Source organism: Trachemys scripta, chromosome 4, assembly GCF_013100865.1.
Source record: "Trachemys scripta elegans isolate TJP31775 chromosome 4, CAS_Tse_1.0, whole genome shotgun sequence".
Taxonomy (NCBI): Eukaryota; Metazoa; Chordata; order Testudines; family Emydidae; genus Trachemys; species Trachemys scripta.
In genome coordinates, this window is record NC_048301.1 from 63,913,448 (window position 1) to 63,934,325 (window position 20,878).

Sequence of the window (20,878 nt, forward strand, 5' to 3'; positions counted from 1 at the left end):
CAAAAGGTTAATCTACCACGGGGCAGAGGTGAAAGTAAGCCGGTATGGTCAGGTACAGCATACCGGCAAGAGCTGGTACACCGCCGACCGTACCTGGAGGCGATAGCTTCCTCAGGCTGGCAATTTAAAGGGCCTGGGGCTCCTGGCAGCGGCTGGAGCCCTTGGCCCTTTAAATGGCCGCCAGAGCCCTGCTGCCAGAGCCCTGGGGTAGCGGTGGCAGCCTGAGGCTCTGGTGGTGATTTAAAGGGCCCCGGGGATTTAAAGGCCCTGCCTCTTCCGATTGAGGCCCCACCCCCGTGCCCAGGACTCTGGCTTACCAGTACATTCTTTAAATTACTTTCACCCCAGTGACTGGGGTGAATATTTCTCATCACACTGTATGTCAAGCTCTGTCCTCTGGATTAATGGTTTCTTTATTTAAAAGTATTCTATATAACTTCAGAGGGGTAGACGTGTTAGTCTGGATTTGTAAAAAGCAACAAAGAATCCTGTGGCACCTTATAGACTAACAGATGTATTGGAGCATAAGCTTTCGTGGGTGAATACCCGTTGCTCCAATACATCTGTTAGTCTATAAGGTGCCACAGGACTCTTTGTTGCTATATAAATTGTTATTGTGCTATCAAAACATTTCATAATGTCCCTTTAAGGTAGAGAAGTCTTCTTATCTCCATTTTATAGATGGGGAAATGGAGACACCACTTATGTAACCTGTCATTCAGGAAGCCTGTGGTAGAGATAGGAATAGAACTCAGATACCCTGCCTCCCAGTACTGTGCCTAAAGCACAATACAAACCTCCCTTTCTCAGCAGGATGAAGGTGGCTGCTATCTAGTGCACGGTGAGTAGGGTGACCAGATAGCAAGTTTGAAAAATCGGGACAGGGGGTGGGGGGTAATAGGACCCTATATAAGAAAAAGACACAAAAATCGGGACTGTCTCTATAAAATCGGGACATCTGGTCACCCTAACGGTGAGTCAGGCATGGTGACTCCTACTTTGAGAAAAATATGGCTACAAGTAGAAATGTAAGAAATTGGCAACATTTTCTGTGAAATGTAATATGTAGGTGATCAGTTTCATTTTAGAACTCTTGCATCTCAAAAATTTTATTTTATTACACAATTTGGTTTTGACAAAATAACTAGTTTGGTATCAAAAGCAGTGAGAATTAAAATTCCAGATCTGAAGCCCCCTTTTGGTGGACAAGTGTCCCCTTTCAGAGTGAAAATTTAGAGACACATTGCAAATTGTTTTGGGTGAAATGGGCTGTTATTTGAGTTCATATATTTGAAACCTGTAATATTTTAATAGTTTCACCTTGCCTAGTGAATTTGAAACCCATCTAGAGCTCGACAGCCCCCCCCCCCGCCGAATAACACAATTAAAACGGGTTGGGGATTAAATCCAGGAGCACATTAATATATTTAAAACCTCCATAAGCATTCATAGCTCTATGGGGACAGAGGAATTGCTTGAGCGAATTATCTCCAGCAAGCGGATAGTTAATTCTGTCCAGGTACTTTCTTATCTCTCTTCCTCCCGCCCTGTCCTTCCTTGCTGTGCAACCAAACTCAGCATAGGGGTAAGTACATGCACCTCTACAGCAGAGGAGGGAGAAAAGGAGGAAGGCGGGCGCATCGCAACAGCTGTCATCCCTACCATCCTATCCCAACTCTCAGCCTCAACATTTTGAGCCAATCAGGAAGGCGAAATAAGGTAGGGGGAATAAAATACTGAGGGTGGGGTGGGGTCGAGACCTTGACAGGCATATGTTTTACCCAATCACAGTCAGGATGTGCGGCGCGGAGGGCCAATGGGATGTGAGGATGGGCGCGCAGGGCAATGGGGCGGGACTGGTTGTTAGGGGCGGGAGGGGGCGGCCGCGCTGCTTGGTGGCGACCGGCGATCGAGGCGGCGCGGAAGGGAGGAGGCTCCGGGCGGCAGGTGAGAGCGGCAGGGCCTGAGAAACTGGGAGGGGCCGGTGGGCTCGGGGTGGGGAGCGGACTCCAAAGCCGGGAGGTGAGAAGGGGGGGGGGGGCTGAGGGAGGCCCTGAGCCCCGGGAAGGGGCAGGGGATAGGGGTAGGGGTAGGGGTGCCCCGAGGTCCAGGCGGGCGCTAAGGGCCGGACTCCGAGGCGGGTTGGCCAGAGTAGCTGGGGGGAGGTGAGGGCTCGAGCTCCCGAGGGAGAGCGGCGGGGTTGGCTTGAGAAACGGGGGGGCGCATAGGGTTGCGCTCCAGCGCAGGGGGCGAAGCGCCTGATCCTCGGGGTGGGGTGGGGATGAGCCTGAGGGAAGGGGGGGTCGAAGAGGGAGGGAACGAGAGTCCTGGGGAAGAAGAGGGGCGTTGAGACCCCTGGAGATAGGGAGGAAGTGGAGCGGGGTGGGCGGGCAGCCGCGGTCGCCGATCCCCAGGCACCAAACCCATCAGCTTATTTAGAAGAGTTACCCAGTTGGGAGTGTTTTAACTTCCTGATTCACTCGTCTAAGGTTGCCTGGTACTTGGCTTTCTTTTAGGCCTGAGTTCTGCCCATCTCTAGGCTTTGTGAACGGGGCTCTCCAGCAAGATTTACCCAGGGGGCGCCTCTTAGGGTTTGTACTTATGCCCTGGCTGCACTCAGTGTGTGTGGTGTTTGTGTGAAATGTTTTTGGATTCTGAGTTTTAGGACTTGGGACTCTGGAGGTCTAGGGTAGGGGGGAGAGAAAAGGCAAGTAACTTGGTTGTACTTGAATTTAGAGGAATACGTTGGTTTTTTTTGTTTTGTTTTTTTACTCTCTCTCTCCCCTTTCCTCTTACTGTGGTTGTAAGAAGTGAGGTTGGAATATGCTTTGATAAATCTGAGATTTAAAATCTTTTAAACACTTCTGGTGAGAGCGATACAAAAATATTGGTGTGAGAGATGATGTAAAACTGACTAGATTTCAAAATGTGTGACTCCCCCTGTAAGGGAGAGCATTGTTGTTGACTTCACCATTAACTCTTTTCTGCCACCTGTTTGCTTGCAAGTAATAAATAGGCTGCAAGATAGTGCAGAAGCAAGTACAGGGTATTTTTATTTTTCATGCAAAATGCAGCAGAAATTGAGGTACAAAGTGCGTAATATTTGTGATTTCTTTAAGTGCTCTATATTGAAATGAACACCATTTCCTGATGTAACTTCTTTGATTATTAACCAGTTAGCTACTGGAAACTTTAAGTCAAGGGTTAAATGCAGCTTCTGTTTCAAGGAATTAATTTATTTTATCGTGGTATTAATGAAAATAAACAGTCTTGAAGAATGAAAGGATATGTCTCCCTAGCTACAGTTAACATGTCTTGCAGCAGCTGTCATCTAAAACTCTGCTAATCCTCAAGATTTATGTAACCCGCTCATTAATGTTTTATGAAACTGTAAGGGAGCTTCTGGTTATATTTCTTCTGTTTAATGTGTGCGTTGTCGTGTTTTCCAAGGTTAATTTCAGTGTTTCTAATTCAGGAATCCTGTGTAGCAAATCGGTCATTAGTTAACAATCTGGTTATAACAAATGGTTGCTTAAATGTTTTGTGGTCTTCCTGCCTTTACCCATGTTCTCATCAGCACAGACACACTTATAATGGGAGACATGTTCATACAGTCCAGCTTCAATATTGTTCTGGGTATTGCTTGTAGCATAAAATGTAAACTTAAATGGGTTAACCGACTTACCAGAGAAAAACAGCACTTTATTACTTTTCCCACTCAATATAGGTTATCCATTCCTTCATTAATTGGCCATTCTTTATGGAAACTCTCAAAAAAGCATTTGAATGATATCAAATCATGTGAACAAAATTTAAACATAAGTTGAATTAGGAGTGTGAGATCAATCATCCTTGCTGATTATCCTTAAACAGTTTTGCTTATCTCCTCCTACAATGAACTTCATTAATCTATAACTGAATAAAATAGTGGCTTTAGGCATCAGTGAAACCTCTGATTTGCAGAACAATGCTGTAATAAAACTCAAAGATCACATAACAAAGAATGCTTTTTCAGGTATTTAAGTAAGAAATGCAATTAGCATCAAGCACTTAATCCTGTTCATATTGGCAGTTCCTGCACAAAGTACATTTTTCACATTGAGTTTTATTTTCTGAACTCTTAGGCCTGGTCTATGCCTAACACTTAAGTCGACCTAGCCACATTGCTCAGGATTGTGGATAATTTCACACCCTGTGTGATGCAGTTAGGTTGACCTAACCCTCATTGTTAACATTTGTCTATACTGTGGCTGGGAGCATGCCTCCTAGCCTGGGTAGAAAGACTTTCGCTAGCTCTGTTTGCTATTTTTAGCACTGTAGCTCAGTGTGGACATGGTGGCAGAGATAATCCATGAGCTTGCTCTGCTTGAGCTAGTGCTCTAAAAATAGCTCTGTGGATGTTGCCTGCAGAAGCTAGCTAGCCACCTGATTACAGACCCAGGGGGTTGGGTGCTCTTGTACTCTGGTTGCTAGCCTGGGCTGCAATGTCTATGCTTTTTAGCATATTAGCTTGACCTTTATACTATTTTTCTTTCCCATCTCTTTTCAAGTTAAATGTGGAAAATGAAGGTGCATCTAAATTAGAAAGTGTGTTGTCCTGTTTTCTAGTAATGGGGTAAACAGCATAGCTTTTTGCCACTGTGTCTCAAAGATTTTCATGGTACTATGGTAGCAGTTGCCAACCCCAGGCATTCAAAAATCACATCTGCCCTCCCTCCTCCCAAATCTTAAGACTGAAATGGTAAATGTTGATATGCCTTCTGGTTTCTGAGCCTTTGGGATTCACTCAAGTTATGTTTTCAGGCTCTTCTCTACAGCTATGAGGGCTAGAATTCTTTTTAACAAAAGCTGAAATTCTTGTATAATCACTTGCATTGTGGAGCTAGGGCCTTAAAAACACTCAATGTTCTGAGCCTTGTGATAAAACTACAAGAATTGGCAACACTGTGATGGTAAGATCTCTTGAATCTTGCATACAGTTGTTCTCATTCCATTTCCCGCACTGATGAGGTACTGGAAAACCAGTACTTTCCTAATGTAGACAAAGCCTTAATATAGTCTTCTGCCTTTTTGAAAAAATAGGTTTGCAGAACGTCTGAAGTTCATTTTCAGTCTTCTGTGAAAATCCAATCAGTTGAAAAAGGACTCAAGTAAAGTATTTTGTACTATCCCTTTAAATGTAGTAAATTGTCTTTGGGCACAACCTTTGGCCCAGGCAGGTAACAGCCATGTCCATGCTAGGGGGAAAAAAGGTATTTGTGTTAGTTTGTGTAGGTAAATTCTAGGGTTTACCTTGACATTCTAACATTGAAACTATAACTGCTTTGTCTGCTAGGATCTTAATGTTTGGTAAAGACAAGACCAATATGTTTGATAAAACTAATTCCACAGTGCATTGGGGACCACTTTAGGGCTGAAACTTTTGCAGCAGAGACAGCAGATGTTAATTAGAAAAGACTGTTCTTCCAATTTTAACTTCTGACTTTTGCTTTGATTTTCAGCATGAGACACAGCCCTGTTTACTTGAATTGATTCAGAGTTTGTTCTGATAAGTTACTAACACTTTTGAGGTTTCTAGGGGTCATCTGGCATTTCATGGAATCTGGAGAAGCTTGTAACTTTACAGGACTTTCACAGCATACTCTCTGATGTACTCCCTGTTTAGCAGACCTTTAAGTCCATGAAAACTTGAGTCAGCTGTCAATAATCTGGGAAAAGCTTTACATCTTTATTTTTTGTATTCATGTGCTAGTCAGCCTTTATCCTTAATATGTAACACACTGGAGAGTTCTGATGTCTTGGAGTTACCTTGTCTGCATACAGCTGATTCTGGGCAGTGACTTATGTCCACTCCCTCAGGCCCATTGTTTTGGAGCATTGTGATTAAAAAATGTCTGAGGAAGCAGTTTCTGTAGTGGAGGACAAATGCTCTGTACACCAACAACTGATTTGGGTTGCAAATGCCGCAGTCTAAATCCTCTTTCTTGTTGAAGGTATGGAGCCAAGCAGTAGTCTTCCCTGGACTCTAGAGAGGAAACAAACCTTAGTTATTCTAGAGCAGTGGTTCTCAATCAGGGGTATGCATACCCCTGGGGTTACGCAGAGGTCTTCCAGGGGGTACATCAACTCAATTTCATACAGACAGTGACCTGTTTATGCTGCTCTGTATACAGTACTATACTCTGAAATGGAAGTACAATATTTATATTCCAATTGTTTTATTTTATAATTATATGGTAAAAATGAGAAAGTAAGCAATTTTTCAGTAATAGCGTGCTGTGGCACTTTTGTATTTTTATGTCTGATTTTGTAAGCAAGTAGTTTTTGAGTGAGGTGAAACTTGGGGTATGCAAGACAAATCAGCCTCTTGAAAGGGGTACAGTAGTATGGAAAAGTTGAGAGTCACTGTTCTAGAGTATTAAATCTAGGGCATTTCTGGAAAACTGTTTTGGATCCAACTTCAAGGTCAAATTCACCAGTCTTCAGATTACCAGGTGAAATCTAAGGCTACGTCCTACAGGGGGGTGGGAGGGTCGATTTAAGATACGTAAATTCAGCTACGCAAATAGCGTAGCTGAATTCGATGTATCCGAGCCAACTTACCCCGCTGTGAGGACGGAGGCAAATTGACCTCTGCAGCTCCCCTGTCGACTGCGCTTACTCCTACCTGCGCTGATGGAGTACAAGCATCGATTCGGGGATCGATTGTCACGTCCCGACGAGCTGCGATAATTCGATCCCCGAGAGATCGATTTCTACCCGCCGATTCAGGCGGGTAGTGAAGACGTAGCCCAAGTGATTTAAAATCTTAGCCTAAAAGTTTATCTGCAAAAAGATATAAAACAGCTCAGAATTGTTCAAGAAAAGGTATGCTTCCCATGAAGAATTAAAGTGGGGATTTTTGGTGTGTTGGGTCCTAAACACAGCCCTTCTCTGTTCACTAATCTGTATTGGTCTGTATGCCAAGAGAATCTATTAAACAGAGCTGTTTTTGTATAATATCCAATTATCTTGGGCTTCTGTGCCAGCTGCAGATCTAGAAACCACAAACGACATCATCAGGCAGAAATTCTATATTGATGGACTGGGCCAGAAGCAATTTCTAGCACATCAGCTAATTATGACCTCAACTCAACCACTTTTCCTAGTCAAAACAAACTAAGAGTAGGAAGGGGGTGGGCGGAGAGAAATGATGCTTTAAAAAAAAAAAATTAAACAATTTAACACCTTTAAGACTGTTTATCAAGTTAGCCTTGGTTCCATGCTAGGTAGATAACTCTTTTAAAAATTCCATTTCCCCATATCCACACAGACCCTGAGAGGTTTTGACTTCTAAAGGCTACATGTCAAATCCAGAGCAGAGATGGGTTTGGAACCCAGCTTTTCTCATTCTCTGTGCCTAATCAATGATACTGCCTGTTTACACTTGAAAACAAAGCTGTGGTTTTTAACCTTTTTTGTGTTTGTGGACCCCTAAAATTTTTGAATGCAGGTGTGGACCCCTTTGGAAATCTTAGACATAGCGTCTAGCTACAGAAGCACAGCTGCAGTGCTTCCGAGTACGCATTACCTATGCCAATGGAGGGGGTTCTCCTCCTGGCGCAGGTAATCCATCTCCCTGAGAGGCTGTAGCTAGGTCAATGGAAGAATTCTTCCATTGACCTAGCACTATTTACACTAGCGGGTTAGGTCAGTTTAATTACATCACTTGGGTGTGGATTTTTTGTGCTCCTGAGTGATATAGCAGGGTCAACCTAACTTTAGTGTAGACAGGCCTGAGTCTTTCCAGGAACAGCTGACAACTTGTAGCTCTGGCTAACCTAGATGCTAAGTGAATTTCTTTAGGAGTTGTTTTCCTGAGATCAGAGGGAAGATAGCCTGTCTGCAAAGGCATTTTCCCGTCCATTTAAAAAGTAAAATTTTGTGTTGTGGCGTATGAAATTCCTCTCTTCCCACTACACAGGAATGATACAAAATCGCCTCTTATTGCACAACTGGTGAGTTGGTTCTGTTTTTGTTAAAAGCTGCAATAGAAACATGAGCTCGAGGGTACTTTCCTGTTTTACTTCTGTACCGATTTAATTCTTGATATTACTCTTTCCTCATGATCTTCAAAAGAAGTTATGTCCCTCGTAGTTGTCTAGCTGTACAGTTTTGTAACTTTTGTTTTGGACTTTTCTGATATTTGAGCTTAGTATCATTAGAATATGTAGGTGAAGCATGTGGCTTGCCAAGTAAGAAACAACTTCCTCAGATCAGGTTGCTGTTGACTTTTTGCTACACTCCTCCCGACTTCACTTTTGTTCCTCAGAAAGAACTTGAACGAAGTTCTGTGGAAAATCACTAAATCAACTGATTCTTTTTCCTCATGCAAACATGGTTGGTATGTAGTTGACTTGTACTGACTTCTGTGGTTTTGTGGCTGTAGGGTTCAGTATTTCTCAAGTAAGGTATTTTTTGGGAGGGGAGAAGGTTGGGTTTGTGGTTTGCTCACTTTTCTTAACTTTGATTTAAAATCCTTTTGAATCGCTTTGATGAGCAATATCTTTGGTGTGTTATCATTATATGAGGGTAGATGAGTAGGTTTCCTTTTGCTGAGTTGACATGTTTTATGGTTAACTTGTAAGTCTGCTTTACAAGACTTTCTGTTCTCTTATCTATTTTTAATTTGTGAGAAGATGTGACAAATGACTTTACTAAACATCAGTAAGTATGTTGTAGAGGTAAGTACTTTAGAGATAATTTACTTCGTTTGTATAGTATGGGGGTATGACTAGTATTTTAGGTTAGAATTTTGTTCACATTTCTTGTTTCAAAATATGTGTACAGAAACTTGCATCTGTGTTTTATGCAGGTAACCATCTGACACACCCAGGGATGAGTTTAGAGACCAAAAATGAACACATACTTGAATTCCATATGGTTCTGTAGTTAGTTGTCTAATGACTTATGAGCTGTGTTTGAGTTTAAGCCTCAGTATATGATCAGAATATACATATTTGGATCATAAATACCACTATTTGAAGTAAGTCAGTGACTGCCTTTTGCTGTTTTTGTTCTAGCAAATGTTTAAGTACTAGATTTTTTTTTTTGTTTAAATTATTTGTTAGAATTATTTTTTCCTACTGTACAGGTAGTTGCTTTAGTTTGTTTACATGCTGTCATTATACCTTTTCATAAATTGGCATCTTCAGAAACAATGATTTGTCCTGTGAACTCCAACTGTAATTAGAGCACTCTTACTTCATCCACTTAAACTCTGGTTTTTATATTTTTAACAACATATTTATTTAGAAGCTTTTAACAGGTTGCAAATCACTTCCAAGTAAAAGGCTTTGGTTGACAATTTTTTTTAAAGAGAAACATTGTGCAGTAATATACCGTAATCAAATATTTCTGCTTAACATGGTGGTGTGTTATTACAGCATGCTATCCAGGACACATTTCTGTTAATTTTATTAAGTTGAGTGAAACTACGGACTCTGCTTATATTTACTAAACCAGGTGTGTCTATCAATATTTAAAAAATGGACAGGTATGCTTTTTTTAGGTGAATATCTGAGTACTGAATAAATCTTTTCTTGGGTGTACCCACTTCCACTAGGAAGCCCCAGGAAGATTACCAAAGGATGCTTTGTTGTGATATCCCACAGTCTGTAATATCTGTTACAAACTACATCAGTACTCTGGTCATGTCCACTATATATGCATAAAATCATCTTTTACCAGAGTTTCTTCAGCATTTATTCCCATTCCTCTATGAGTAATTTGTCTATCCAAACCACTTCCTACATTGTCATTCATATGGAAATTTTTTTGTTAGGAAAGTTGTCTACAAAGATGGATATAAATTAGTTATTTTTTGTGTTGTAATCATCCAGAAGTCATCACTTTTATTAAAGTTAACTTTAATACATAAAAGAACTTTCCTAGAGAAGTTGAGAAATGTAGTGCCTAACTTGAAGGTACTGGTACCATGAGAGAGTGGGCCAGTTAAAGTTAGTTTTGCTATCTAAATAAGTTAGAAAAGTCTATTTGAACAGGTGGCCAATCATATGTATTCCAAGACTGTCCCAGGCCTTAACATTCTGATTTTTATTTCTGTATGCTTATGGGTTTATCTTAATGGAACTATGATCATAATAATTAAAAATTGTTGCATTCAGGTAAACATCCTGAACAGTCATCTCTAACTGGCCTAATTTTCTTCAGCACTTTCATACTTGATCAGATCAAGTACTCTCCGTCTGTATACACTTTGGTTTTTGTTGAAACTGGAACCTACAATATGTAATTGGTAAATACAGGTAATATTATAAAGGAAAACTGGAATAACTGAGTACAGCATAGCAGCTCTAGATTAAATATATTGCTAGAATTGAGTATGTATGAGGCCAGGCCCTGATCTGACTTTGGGCCTTTAGGCCCCATGGCAATGTGTAAATCAGTGGTTCTCAAGCTTTTGTACTGGTGATCCTTTTCACAGAGCAAGCCTCCGAGTGCGACCCCCTTCCCCATAAATTAAAAACACTTTTTTTCTCTATTTAACACCATTATAAATGCTGGAGGCAAAGCGGGGTTTGGGGTGGAAGCTGATAGCTTGCGACCCCCCCCCCCATGTAATAACCTTGCGACTCCCTGAGAGGTCCCGACCCCCAGTTTGAGAACTGCTGGTGTAAATAGTCTATATTGAATGGGTTAATGGGAAGTTCAGACTATTCCTAGTTAAACTGAGGTACCAGTGTAAACCCACCTAAAATGTAAGGCATATCTTGCAGATATACATGTTGAGATCATAGGCAAATAGTGCATCATGAGAATTCTTTAGTTTTGCTCTTTGCATTTGAGCAGCGTTAACACTTCACCATGGATCCAGCTGTAGTAAAGAAAACTCCAGAGATTGTCTGTGGGTTATGGTGTCCAGGTAATGAAAGGTCACTAGAATTTCTTTCAGTACCAAGACTCAAAATTACCCAAGGCAGTCCAAGGAAAAATATCTATGCAAAGTAAAAGGTGATAAGATTAGTTTGGTAGAAATTTATTTTAGGTGAAATGGTGTTTTTTCTTTTTTCTTTTTAAATATTTACACTGTAAACTCTCTCAAGTAGGGAATGTGTCTATTTACTGTATAAATGCATAATGCTACAGAAATATTTTTAACTTAAAAATGCAAAGTCTGATTCTCAGAAATGACACTTGCTTTTTGAAAACTATTTTTAGATAAAGTTATTGACATGGACATGATTGAACTTCATGACAGTGTCCTCACATGACAGCACACTGTCAGAAAATTAATTTAAAACACATTAATTATATTAAAATACTGCTTGTATTCCACTACTCTGTGGATAACTGAATCTTGCTTCTGTGGATATGACACTTACATGCAAGAGAAAAGGTTTTCAAGTAATCAGGATCCAGACAGACAAGACACTAATGGCTTATCTACACTAGTGTACTTCGCCCATGCTGAAAAATGTAGCATAGTTTATAGCTGCCTTTAGTTTGTTTAAAATGCCATGTTTTTTAAAAGTAGGAGACAATGCAATAAATATGATTTCAAAGAAAGCAATATTTTTGTGTTTGGTTCAGATAAATCAAACTGAGTCTGTTCCATGTAAATGATGCATGAAAATGCTGATCTATCAGAACTGTGTTGGTGCTGTAGAACTCAGTCCTACCTACTTTCCTAGACTCTCAGTGTGTCTGTGTGATCCCATCACTATAATATCTGAATGCCTCACAAATACTTATCAATCTAACCACCCAAAATCCGTGTGAACTAAAAGTATTCTCAGTTTTACAGATGGTTAAGATGTGTGCACAGAGATTAAGAGACATGGCCAAGGTTACGCAGTCTTCAACAGAACCAGGGACTGAACCTTGATCTCTTTAGTGTTTGCCTTAACCATAAGACCATTTTTTGTCTCCTGGTTGGCCTTGCTAGGGCTTGAATTACAAAAGTATAATTTCTGTGTCTGTGAAAGAGATGAGAATGTTACTTTACATATGAGGGAAGGAAGATAAACCAAGAGGTGGGGGAAAGGGAGGGAGTTTCTAAATTGCAGAGAGCTATTTGGGTCTGTTTGTGTCTCCTACTCACAGGAATTAGAACCATCAGGTGAGACAATCTCAGAAACTTGTGCCTGTGCTTTGCGCTTCCTGCAGATTACAAACCTGTCTGGGCCACTCAAGTCCACGGAAGAGGTAGGAAACTCTTGGTCTCTAACTTATTAGATGTAGCTCTACTTCCACCTTTGCTTAGCCTCATTAAATGTGTTGAGTATTTCATGAGTTCTAGACCTACCCCATTTGACCTGGTTATTATTATCTTAGCTCTGTGGAAAGGAATATAGAATCCTGGTTACTGCTAGGGATGTAAATGTTATTTAAAAGTTAACCGTTTAAACAATTACAAAACATTTTGTTAAACAGTTAATCGATTAAAGGCCGGCCGGCACAGCTGGGGCTGCTCCGGCCGGCACAGCTGGGGCTGCTCCGGCCGGCACAGCTGGCCAACATCATTGTTGGCAAGATCACTGCATGATGTTTGCGTAGGTAGAGATTTGTTTGTGGTATTAGGTGAGAGAGAGTTAAAAACATGAATGGCTATCAGAAAGCTTTTTCCAAAATATCAGTACCAGAAAATGACCCTGAATGTGATACAGAGACTGTCCCAGAGGGAGCCGCCTGCTGCTAAGAAAGCAGAACATGGAAAGAAGAAAAACAAACATTTCAGGACCAGTGGAAACTGCAGTTTTGTGGTTCTGAAGCCATCCGATTCAGTTTCCGAGTAAGTTACAGTGTGCACTGTTTGTAAGAAATTAATCAAATTAAAATTTACACAATGCAATGTCCTTATAGCATTCATACAGGGGAAGTTGCACAAATTTACTACGGTGAGTTTTAGAGGCACAAGCTGTTAAATGATGCAAAAACAGTTTGAAAGACAATGATGGCTCAGATTTTTGAATAAAGTGGCTCATATACAAATGGCTACTTTTAAAGTTGCACTACTTTTGGGGAAAGCAAGGAAACCATTCAGCAACGAAGAATTTGTGAAGAAAATTGTCCTGGCCATACAACCAGAAAATATGCTTGTAGAGAGATACCACTGAGCAATAACACATTACGGAGGGAGCACAAGAGATCTGGTGAATCTTCTACAAAAGGAAACAGCTGAAAAAGTCTGAGAGCCCTGTCTACAGCCTGTGCTTGGATGAGGGCCTTGATGTCACGAGGAATCCCAAGATAATTGTAGGCGCTCTCTTTTTTCACTATGATTGCCATTGTTTTTCTGATGGTGTTTTATGTCAATTGAATCTCAGTGACAGGCCAACTGGCAAACGCATTTTTCAGGCGAGAATGGAGGAGTGCCCCCATTCACTTTGACAATCTGTGCAGCTTGAGAGCTGCTGGGGCAGTGGTTTTGCAAGGTACATGAGTAGGGGGCCGAACTGCTTCCAAGAAAGCTCAAATGTTTTTTTGTTATACTGTTTTGCTCACCAAGAAGTACTTTGCCAGCAAGGCTTCAATGAAAAGTACTAATGAGGTTGAATCCGTAGTGAAAAAGTGCATCAATGGTGTCAAAGCCAGCAGTGTCAGTAAAGGGAGATACAAAACTGGCTGCAAGATGCAAGGTGCTGCTGCATTATTCCAATCTGCTGCCTTAATTTTAATGACCGTGTACAGAGGCTGTTTGAGCTCCAGGAAGAGCTCGTTGAGGTTTTTGAACACAGTTTCACTGGAACTGTCCCAAAAGCTGCAAGATCCAGAAGTACATGGTTGTGTGCTCCTTTTGAAACAGTTTCTACCAAAACTTGCTTCCTTGAGTCTGGAGCTTCAGAAACCTCAGCAAATGATATTTGACAGTATTGAAATAATTAATACATTCAGAATGACAATTGCTGACATTGTCCCGTATCTATGAGAGGAACAGGACTTTTCATTTTTTTTACAAGCTTGGTCAGTTTCTCAGCTGTCAGGATGAGAATGTGTAGCGAAAGGTCATCTTAGCTCTAACCGAATACCTGACTATCCTCTCAGAGGATCTTGAAAATAGTTTCAGTGAGAGAAACTCTTTCCTTCAGTACCCCTTTGTGACCAACCCATTCAGCAATTCTGGTTCAGGTTTTTTGGCTGCAAACAAGCTGCCTTGCAAGACAGATTAGCTTCCTTTGACTTTTTGGATTTAAGCAATCTCAGATACCTCATGCTGCCAAATGCACAATGATGCAAGAATGAAAACATACTTCAGAGCTCCTCTACTGTAACACCAGGCTGAATGGAGTAATGTGTACCTGTTTGAGGACACCCACAAGCCCCTAGCTAAAGTTGCTTTTCTTTTCTTGTACCTGTTTTCTGGTACTTACAACTCCTGCATTAGAGGACAAAGAGCTACCATGTTTTAGCATGGGATGCACAGGGAAGTCAAATCACAGATACTACACAAATCTCAACTTCACTTTTGAAAATGATAAAACTAAAAATGTGGGTGTTGAAGTGTCCTTTGGTGAGAATTTTTTTTCTATTTGTAATATCAAGGATGCCTAATGGGACATGCATGGGTTTGAACACTAGAAATAGGTGTTGTTTTGGAGCATATTCCCTCCCCCCCCCCCCCCACATGCTCCCTATGAGTGTGACACTTGCTAGATTTCCTTTGTTAGCAGGACAGCTTTGTATGAATAATTCTCTCTTCCCAAAGCCCCCTTATGGGGACCCAGGGAATAAAGATAATCTTCCGCCATGCCCCTTGAAATCCCATAGATGCTCCTTGTACCCAAGAGTAATTTTCTCTTGCCATTCCCCGAAGTACCTTCTGCCAGTTCTTAATTCCTTGTAAACAAAGCTGGGAGTGAAGACTTGCTATTGTTTCAGTACTCTTACTGAGTCTGGCTGCTGTCCAGATCTGGAGAAGGGTACTACCAGACTATGTTGTTAACACTGCTTTGCCAGCTGAGTGGAGGGGTCAGGAGAAGTCAAGGCTCTGCTGTACCCTGGCTTTATTTTCCCCCTAATTGGTTGGACACCTGTCTGATCTTGCTCCTTTCTCTGGCTTCTGTGGGGATATAAGGCTTGATGTACACCTAAAAATTAGATCAACCTAGCCAGGTTAAATCACTAGTCAGGAAGACTCGATTTAATCATGGATTTCTACATAAAAGTGCATTCTTGTTCGTTGTTATAATCTTAATACATATTCTTCACAACTTAGAGATAGATGTAGGTTTCATTTTTAGAAGGTACACACTATACATTTTTAAACAGTGATTTATTTTGAAAACTTTTCAGATTAGCTTTACAGCTATATCAGAAAATGAATGAATGTTTGGTTATTTCATTTATCAACGGTAATTGAAGAAGATAGTTCACCTCCCAATGACTTCATAAATATCTCCAATTCAATAGATTAATCATTAATATTTGGAGGATTTTCTTGCCATGCTGTATTAGGAGGAGAACATCACCAGACAGACATTTAAATTGTTTTATTTAACTAAAACAAAAACGTTATGTATTCTGGATTTTTTTCTTCAACAGCAAACATATAATATAACAAAACAAGCATATTAATTTTGGAATTTAGTTAAACATTGAAGTTTTTTAAAATCCAGTTTGTTAAAATTGTTTTAACTAAAATAGTTAAATGAAATATTAAAAAAACAAAATAAAAATTAAATCGACTGTGTCAGCCAGGTCAACATGAGAAACTTAAAATATTGGCTTCTGCAGCTAACTCAGTCGTCTTCACCTTAATTTTCCTGTTTGTTCATAATCTGAAAAAGAGAAACAAGTTTTCCTGCTTTTTCGGGTCCCAACTGATTTCTCGTGGAATGAATTAGTCCAAAGGAAGAAAATATTCTTTCTACACTGGCAGAAGAAGCTACTGCTGTTAAAAGTGAGATTGTCACTTCAACAGTCTCTGAATCCAAGTGCTTAAGTGACTTCCACCAGTTCACTGGTGTGACTTTCTTTAAAACATCATCAGCAAACATATATGAAGTTTATTATAGTTGGCATTATGGAGGGATGATTGCTGGATGTCCATGTCATAGCCAACTCCTCTTCTTCAGCAGTTAAGGTTTGACCCTGGTACTAAGTATTGAGAATATTTGCAAGAAAATGAGCTGGAGATAGTGCTTGTCCCATTCGTGTTTTTAATGCTTGTAATTTAACTCTGATTGCATATTTTTCTTTTTAAGATCTCACTCAGTTCCTTCCAAATTTCAACAGCATCAGCAATAAAACAGCATTTTGCACTCATTCCTGTCTTACCCAAAGGTAGAGGAACTTCATTAAAATATTCCCAAACTGGGTCTCTTTTTCCCTTTTAGTGAGAGAATAGTATAGTAGATCTCAAATCAATGAAGGCTACATTCAGAAAGACCTCAAGACTTCTGGAATATGCTGCTCACACAGTTTCACTTTTGTTTCTTCTGCCTTCCCTCCCTTCTCACATTTATCTCCAGAATTCTCCTTGTCCAGATCTATTCCGTCCCCAACAATCTTCTATTCACTGAACTTTTTGAAACGTTGCCCTTTTAGAGAGAGGTCAGGGATTGACTCTGTGTACACAAATTTACAGAGGGACAATAGGGTTGAGGTCCGTTATTTCTTGCCTCCTATATATTATTTATTTAAAAACATTGTTGCTGTTAACAAGGATGTTATGTCTGGAGACACAAGTCCAGTTTGAGAACTGCAAACCTAAGCATCTCTGATATCTTCTAGACTGAGCACTGAGTCCCAATGCGTAGATAGATTATTTAGGTAAATCTTTCTATACAGAAGCCCCTGGAACCCCATAAGATTGGGTCCCTAATCATGAACTATTGGAATTCATTTATAAAACTTTTCTTAAACATTACATGAATATATTGTCTCAAATTATAGAATTAGAATTTATCATCGATATTCCACGATGAGATATCTTTGAGCTATAATATATCTTAATTAAAACTATCTTTAGATAGGTTTTTCCCTCAAAAAGCATTTTATCAAAAAAAGCATTGATTTTTATCCACCCTGGACCTAGCTACATTATCCAGAGCTGTGAAAAATGTGCCCTGTGCTACGTATTTGGGTCAACCTAACCCATGCTGTACATGCAGCTAGGTCGACAGAAGAATTCTTCTGTTGACTGAGCTACTGCCTCTTGGAGAGGGGGATTTCCTACATCAACAGAAAACCTCTTCTGTGGACGTAAGAAGCATCTATACAACAGCTGCAGTGCCATAACTGTACTGTTGTAGTGTATGCATACCCTTAGAGGGGAGGGTTGAACGCTTTCCTTGGCTCCTATAGATATTCTGGTGGGTTGGGATCTGTGCTGTTGGTTCCCATCCTGAGCACCTGCAGTACACATAAACTTTGCATGACAATCCTTTTTTTTAAGAAACACCCTTGGATATAGGAGCCCAATCTCAGGCATGTGGGTTTTCATTTTTGTCTAGAAAGATCATGTCATGGTAGCACATGAGCTTAAGGGCTTGTCTACACAAACATTTAATTTGCAGTGAGCTGGGCTGTAACTGTATCCCCCACTAACCTGCCACACACTAAGTGTCAACATGGACCTACTGATGCCCACTAAAAGGTCACTAGAGCACTTTGATCTACTCCTGATTAAAGTGCAGTACAGAACTTTGTGTGCAGCAGCCTGGTCCATGTGGACACTTAGGGTATGTCTACATTTAAACTGCAACAGTAGCACAGCTGCAGCGCCATAATTGTGCCTTTGTAATGTAGACATACCCTTAGGCAGCACTTCAGTGTAGATATTACCGGACACATACCAATGGGAGGCATTCTCCTGTCAGTGTAGGTAATCCACTTCCCTGAATGGTGATAGCTTGGTCAACAGAAGAATTATTTTGTCTGTCTAGCACTGTCTACATTGGGGATTAGGTCAACATAGCTACATCTCTCAGGGGTGTGAATTTTTGTAAGTTCCCGGTTCAGACCACCCCTTAGAGTGCGGCAGGCTAGTGTGGGGGTAGAGTTACACCCCATCTTGCAGTGAACTAAGGGTTGGTTTACACTGGGAATTTATATTGGCATAGCTGTGTGTCTTGGGGGTGTGAAAAATCTAACCCCCTGAGAGAGGTAGCTATCCTGACCTAACCCCTGATGTATACAGTGCTAGGTTCATGGAAAAATTCTTCTATTGCCTTAGCTACTGCTTCTCAGGGAGATGAATTACCTATGCTGACAGGAAAACCCTTTCCATTGGCGTAGACCATGTCTATGCTGAAGTGCTGAGGGGTATGTCTACGTTACAAAGGCACAGCTATAGGGCTGCAGCTATGCTATTCTAATGCTATAGAATAGCTATTTCCTACTTTGACCAAAAGAACCCTTCAATCAATGTAGTTAATCCACTTCTCAGGGGTGGGGGGTAGCCTGGGGTTCCACCATTGCCGGGAGGGTGGGGGCGGCCCAGGTTCTGCCGTCACCGCAGCTGCTGCTCTGGGTGAGGGGTGGTGGGCCGGGGGGCCACTGCTGCTCTGGGGCAGCACCCAGGAATAGCTGCATGGGACCATTGGAGCTGCAGCTGTCCCTGGGGCCACCTCAACTACTCCGGCAGCCCTGGGGTCAGCTGCACTGGCCGCTGCAGAAATCACAGAGGTCCCGGAAAGTCACGGAATCCGTGATTTCTGTGACCTCCATGAAAGACTTTCAGCCTTAGTTACAGTTAACAAGTTACTTAAAAAAAAAAAAAAAAAAAAAAAAAAAAGACTAATGTGACCCTTATTGTTCCCTCATGAAAAATGAAGGTCTCTTCCAGCTGTAGGGAAGAAAGCTGGCTAGAGACCTGGAAACAGTCTCTCTAGTATGGTACGTGTTCTGAAATGCTAAATGTATTGGCCCTAAGTTCCTCCTCAACTACAGTGCAACAAAGTAGAGTACATGCTATGAGGTGTAATATCACAAAATTACTTAAGAGGAAACAGCTGTTTAACCTACTTCTGTGTCTCATACTTATTCCTTATGGTAGAACAAAACTAACATTTTGTTGGCAGTTGACTGACTCCCTGTGACATTTATTTGCCAAAGACTTTCAAAATAAAGAACCTTTCTTAATCTTCCATCTGAAGTTTCAGATACAGCAGTGTTTCATCACCTATGCTAGCCTCTTTAAATTTTCTGTGAATAGCAGAAGCTTTGCCTGTGTTCTTGGGCACGAGGGCTAATATCTATTGGGGGTGGGGCAGAGGGAATATTCTTGCTTATAGTGAACTAATCATTCTTGTTTTCAGCAGTGCCTCCCGTGTTCTAGTTCTTTTTCGAGCATAAAAAGCATGACCCCCCCCAACCCAAGGATCTTGTAGTCTAAAAGACAATGGTAAGGGAAGGGTCGGTCTTGAATATCTGAGGTGGGGTCTACATTAAAAAGTTATATTGACTCAGCTACATTGCTTAGGTTGAAAAATCCACACACCTGAGTGAGGTAGTTAAACTGACTAACCGCTGGTGTAGACAGCACTAGATCAACAGAATTCTTCCGTCAACTTAGGTGCTGCCTCTCGGGGAGGTAAATTACCTATGCCGATGGGAGAATCCCTTGTCACTGTAGTGAGTAGCTACATTGAAGTGCTACAGCAGTGCAGCTGTACTGCTATAGTGGTTTAAGTGTAGATATAGCCTGAGATCTGATCAAATTAAAACTGAGTCATGGTTGTTGAGTTCCCTTTATAATGATGAGCTTAGAAGCATCCTTTTGTAAGGGATTGGCTAATCATCCATTTCTAGGTCTAAAATGCAACTATCTGTTCATCTGTAAAAGCAATGGGTTTTGCTTCCGCACCCTCTAGTAAACAAATGTCCATAACTCCTTTTTACAAGGGTTTAATTCTCCATATTTTCTAAACTCTTGAAGCTCTTTTCTTTTTCAACTCAGTAGAACTGCTCACCCTTTATCTTGAGAGTCCTCCTTGATTACAGTTGAGTCTCAGGGTATGTCTATATTTAAACTGCTACTGCAGCACAGCTGTAGTGGTTTAAGTGTAGACCCTACCTATACTGACAGGAGGGGTAGAGTCTCGGGACCCTTACTAAAGTTCCTGCAGGTTGATGGAAGAATTCTTCCATTGGCCTAACACTGCCTATGCTGGGTGTTAGGTTGCCATAGTTACATCTGTCAGGGATGTGGATTTTTCAAATCCTGAGAGAAGTAGCTATGCCAATGTAAGTTACCAGTGTAGGCCAGCACTCACTCCATTATAAACTCAATTTTGCCACTTCCAAAGTCTTGAATAATGTGACTGAGCTTCTAGTCTTCACTTCAGCTTAGTGACTCTTTGCTTGGGATCTATTTTTTCCAAGAGCCATTGCATAGAAGTCAGGAGGTTCTGGTGAAGAAGGGTGCACTTGAGCTTCTGCCACTAGTGGGTTGGTGGTGAAAAACCTACAGCAGACATTGTTTGCCTTCTCCTACCTCCACACTGTTTAAAGGCATTCTGCAAATAATAAACAAAACTGGGCTTTTGCCTTTTTTTGCTTTATTGTACATAGAGGAGGTTTGGAAAGTTTTTCCACTTCAAACTTTCTACATTTCCAGTATTAGAAATTTGTATCTTACCTATCCTAGAACATTCTGGAAGAAACTAGAAAGATTATGGCAACACAGCTACCAAAGAAGTAAAACCAGAATTTATTGTGAGGCGAATGTATTTTTCTCTGGACTGTTCAAAACTTTTTAAATTAAGTTTGTGGTAAACATTAAGGATTCAACAATCCTGACCCTTCAATTAGCAACACTTCTTATTGCTTATTTTTGAGTCAACCAGTATGTTCTTAAACAAGAAGAAAATACTGGTTATGCCTGATTTGTTTAAAAGGGGGGGGACAACCTTTTTATTACTGCAGAAGCAAA

At 40.9% G+C, this 20,878-nt stretch overlaps 1 protein-coding gene and 1 pseudogene across 10 annotated transcripts in view; both read left to right on the forward strand.

Annotated features, from left to right (window-relative positions):
• The first annotated feature begins 1,873 nt into the window (after window positions 1-1,873).
• The window catches only part of NUMB (NUMB endocytic adaptor protein), a 120,161-nt gene continuing 101,156 nt past the window's right edge, over window positions 1,874-20,878 (forward strand). For 8 of the 10 annotated variants that reach the window (XM_034769229.1, XM_034769230.1, XM_034769227.1 and 5 more), the window contains exons 1-2: window positions 1,876-1,947; window positions 12,106-12,207. The gene's annotated coding sequence lies outside the window, so the exon portion shown is untranslated. Of the gene's footprint in view, window positions 1,948-12,105; window positions 12,208-20,878 lie in introns of all 10 variants that reach the window. The other 2 variants (XM_034769228.1, XM_034769231.1) reach the window with 2 other exon arrangements.
• LOC117876141 lies at window positions 12,593-14,411 on the forward strand (annotated as a pseudogene).